Raw genomic sequence first — 5,000 nt, forward strand, 5'->3', positions numbered from 1 at the left:
CCCGATAGAACTACCTAACTTGCTGATACCTACAGAAATGCATGGCTTAGGTGAACAGAAGCACACAGGTCTTCAGGAAACTTGCCCCACAGGCTTATCTTTGCTTCACGTGAGCGGATTAATACCGCGCGGTTGTGTCCGCGCGGATTAGAAAGCAATAAAGATCAATGTGGCCCACCATACGCTGTCCGCTCAGAAGAATTTCCGAGCGATGGTGATTTGGTAGCTAATCCTTGAGGTTCCAGTATAGTGGTTTATAAAAACTACGAGGTCGCTCGAGGAAATCCTCGTGTGGAGATATGCCTCCTAACGAGCGGAAATATTTCCGTATGGAAAAATCCGCTTGTGTGAAGCGAGCCTTAGAGTTCAAAAGCCCTTTAAGAGTGAGTCCCCTTTGGTAGCGAAAGAGATTTTCTGTTGAGGCCAACTGCTACCGCATAAAGTATTTCAGCTGCAGTGAATGGTTCAGCCTGGACTATGCAGAGCTTCTAGTATTATAGTAGAGTAGGAAAGAAGATTAAAACACCATAGATCGTGTGACAAACCCTGAGGGTCACACTAGGTTACTTTGATACATTTAGATTTTTACTTTATATATGAATGCCCCCTGTACAAGGTCTGATCTGGTATTTGGATCAGAAAAGGAGAGTAACATTAAGGAAAACCATTGATCGTATGTGGAAGGATTGTGTACAGAAATATGATAAGAAGAATATGGTATTCATGAAACCAAAGGTGGAGAAAAACTTTGGAGAGAGGCAGTTAATTCTTAGAGACAAATTACTTGTTATTTAGGCAAGCTAAGTGAATGTTGATAGAAAGTTATATGAGGAAATGGGATAAAATATACAAATGGAGACGAGCTGTCTATCATGTTCAGGGTCGATGAAGTAAGTATTTTGGAAAACATTTGGATATGGATGAGATAAGTTATGATATGATAAATGACACAGAATGGGTTAATGTATGCTTTTAAATGCGCGTGGAAGTAACTTGATTATTTTTATGGAAGAAAACAAGTAGATTGAAGACTGGAAATATACTATAAATTAATGAGATTACAAATGTCATGCACACAATGGCTGACCAGTGTGTATATGGTATATATGGATCAAGGAATTCTAAAGGAATAGCTGAGAGGAATAGTCATTTTTTTTATATAATGGTGAAGGTGATAGAAGAAACTATAAAAGTTACCTGGCAATAACATCACTCGGTATGTCATGGATAGTTTATGATAGGGGATACCTGTATATGGTGAGAGAGTTTGCACATCGCCATGATCATCAAATCTGGTTTGCTGTGAGCGATCTGACGAAAATCTTCCATCACCAATCCGCATTGGCCAGCGTGGTGGTGAAAACTAATCAAACGTAAGACATAAATTGACATGTCTGAGGCCTTCGTCTTGCAGTGGACTTTAAGCGGTTGCATATGTTATTGTTGTTGTTGATGAAGCCGTATAGATGAAAGAAAGATTGGCAGGTGAAGGACAAATTTTTCTCACGAAACGACCAAGTTAGAAATGTGAAAGTGGAGGGAAATAGTTGGAGTAAAACATCCATGAAGAAACTGAACAGCTGGAGTAAAAGAAAAGTGAGGTTCAGAGGAAACAGGAGTTTTGTTGCCTTCCGAAAGCGTACTGCAACATATCTTTTGTACCATCTATAAGGTGTCTATACAAGGTAAAGACTTGATTATATATCTTTGGAATCACATCATTCTGTTCTTTATCAAATTTAAAACTGGGAAGACAGAAATTTAGCTTAAAATTGTATGATGATAGTTGATTATAATTTAGTAATGAAAACTCGATTTGAGCAGTGATAGCACGAAAGGAAAGGTTAAAATATCACAAAAGTTCTCATGGACTTTGTAGTCTACGACTTCATTCATTACTGTGACGTCTCTTCCTGTTTGCTGCTTTATATAAGCATCGTATGTCATACTGTAATAAAGAGAATGACTTTTCAGGATATGATGTGAATACTGTACTGTCGTAATGATTAATGGTAAAAGTCATGTCATGTCATGTCGAACTGTGCTTTAACCGTCTTAATCCACAGAGTAAGACAATAAGAACTTTATACACAGTGTGTTGTCTTCAGGTAAGGATTTTGCATGAGAGCAATAGAGAGCATTATGTGCCAGGGCTTTTGACTATTTTAAGCAGAAGAAAATGCATAGGAAGATCACTGGCATGAAATCAAGGCTATGAAGATAAACGCCGCAATGCGATGGATTTAACACTTGCTGCCACTTTAGGTTATGCTATTATATCTTCAGACTTCTTTAACTCTTATTATCAACTTCTGAGAATAAGGGTAACTTAGAAAAAGCACTCAAATAACAAAGTACGAAGACAAATTTATAGGCTATTTGATGCCCAGGGAATCTTACGGGAACTTTCAGAAACTAGGACAGATATTGACTATGAAATAGAAAGTTTATATTGAAATAATTAGTTAGTGAGGATTGTGCATATCTGTATATTGGAATATTTCAAAAGTGTCATAACAGAAAGAATTGTAACTTGTCCTTTAAAAAATTTTCATATTGATTATTTGTCTTATAAACAGATGTGAATTTCATACAATGCATACCTAAGATAGTTTTTTTTTTTTTTTTTTTTTTTCAACTCTGTTACTTGATATCTGGTACGTACGTGGATGTAATTCAGTGTCTGCCAGAGTAGTAAAAAAAACTCATTGCTTTTCTATGCTTCTTAAAACTACGAAGTTCAGTTATAGCATTTAGAAGATATAAAGCATACATCATATAATAACCATAGATATCAAATTAGATTATTTAGTTTTATTTCAGCAAAGAGCTCTTCGTTACTAGAACTGAAGTTACTATTTTATAGTAATTCAATGACTGTAGAGGTCATTATATAGTTATCAGCATTTTCATTGTTAGAAAATCCCTGGACGATGCAATCTTTAACAAAGTGCTTTTTCTATTTCTACCTTTAGCTGTACAAATTAGACTTATTGGAAACATAATTTAACTTGAAGAACTATTGTGAAAGGACAATAATTACCACTTAGTTTAAGTACCCTTATTTCTCTCTTCTTACCATACTGTACGCTAAATTATTAGACATATTTCTTTGTAGCAGTGTAGAATTAAAGTAATTACTATGAGCAATGTCAGCTTATATTTATAATTCTTACAGTTTCAGTTACGTGACTACAGCTTATATTGGGAATCCTTGGACTGTAAAATAAAATCAAAAGTAAAAACAATTGACACATGTAACCAAATAGGACACTTAACGTTCCAATGTCGAAATAATTTCTTTTTAATCTTGAATCTCACGAGGTAATATAAATAAAAAGTATTTCATCAAATATTTGACAAAAATTCTTTGACAATTAAACTTTGGACTAGAACAGACTTTTTATCATAGGCTATAGGAAGAGTGTGGCACACGAATAGATTAGGGTATCAAATAAGACAAAATCTGTTATTTGAGACTTTTAATGTGATTAATGTTGATTAAGCAGAAAGGCTTGCAGAGTTGATGGGTTAACTAGAATATGATAATGAAGTCTATATATAACGAGCTTGTTTATAGTTAACCATTTAGGAAAAAAAACACATTCTAATGTAAACTTTATTCATGTAAATCTAACGGACTATAATGATAAGGAATGACTGAGACTCAGAATAGAAATAGGATTAGATATTCTAATTTTTCATGATAGCAGAACAAGGAAAAAAATGCTGCTCTCATTGAAAGGCTACTCTCGAGTGCAAATTAGAAAAAGAAACCTATTCACTTCTGTAGGTGGGTTCATTGATGAATTTAAATCTAGTGTGTTCATCATTTGTATGTGGTATAAAACAGCTCATTTCTTACAATTTGTACGTATTTTCATGATAAAAATTCGCAAATGTTTCACAAATACTTTTTTAAAGATGCTGTAGGAGAGATGAAAAAATGCCTTACCCTGTTATGACCACTATGAAGCATCAAACTAATAATGATGAAATCACCTTCAGTATTCTGAAGTAGTTTCGAAAAACCTAAATATGATGAATTTCAAAGGAATCTTATTATGACATTTAATACATAATGTTTATCAATTTAATACTACGAAATAACCCTCTATTATCGAGTCGCCGCAGTGGAAATTTATGTAATATGAAATATGATATTTTATCCAGTTATTATGGCATTGTAATTTATGTTCTGTTGTTTGTGTCTGTGAATTATTACCCTTTTGGCAAAGGTTAAGAGAACTTTATTTGTGTTTCTTACAGAAGGTAAATGAAGGATGCAACTTGGCAGGGCAGACAAACTAACATCTTGACTGATAGGGACCTCAATTGCCTGAAGTATTCTAGGAAAAGTAATGACAAAGGAAAGGGAGGAATAGTTTTAAGATGTAACGAAGAATTATTTTTAGTATAAACATATTACATGATACTTTAAGATAGTGAATTATTTTTTGCTAAAACCACATTGGAGCCCAAACTTTGAGAGCACTTGGAAATGATCTTAAGCATAAGATTTGTAAGTAACTGTTTCTTAGCATTGGTGATAAGTAGGTGAAGCAGTATTTTGAATAATGAATATTAAACAAAATATTTGTAGAAGCGCATCTTTTATACATATGCCTAACACTATTTTTAAGTATCGAATCATTTGTGAGTATCTAATAATTCTAATCTCTTTCCACTGTTAACATAGATGAACTTCTCGTGATTTCCATGATCATTTTCTGTTCCATATACACATGATATACTACGTACTTTTTGTCCTGTTATATCAGGCAACACATAGTATAATACATGCGTATCATCCTGCTATATCAGGCAACACATACAGTAGTATACTATGTGCGTATCATCCTGTTATGACATGCAGCACGTAGTATAGTACGTGCGTATCATCCTGTTATATCAGGCAACACATAGAGTACTACATGCGTATCATCCTGTTATGTCAGGTAACACGTAGTGTACTACATGCGTATCATCAGGCAACATGT

The 5,000-nt window shown here is 34.1% G+C and overlaps 1 protein-coding gene across 1 annotated transcript in view; it reads left to right on the forward strand.

Annotated features, from left to right (window-relative positions):
* The window catches only part of LKRSDH (lysine ketoglutarate reductase/saccharopine dehydrogenase), a 65,785-nt gene that overhangs the window by 44,492 nt on the left and 16,293 nt on the right, over nt 1-5,000 (forward strand). The gene's annotated exons all lie outside the window — the stretch shown is intronic.

This window comes from Palaemon carinicauda, chromosome 8, assembly GCF_036898095.1.
Source record: "Palaemon carinicauda isolate YSFRI2023 chromosome 8, ASM3689809v2, whole genome shotgun sequence".
Lineage (NCBI taxonomy): Eukaryota > Metazoa > Arthropoda > Malacostraca > Decapoda > Palaemonidae > Palaemon > Palaemon carinicauda.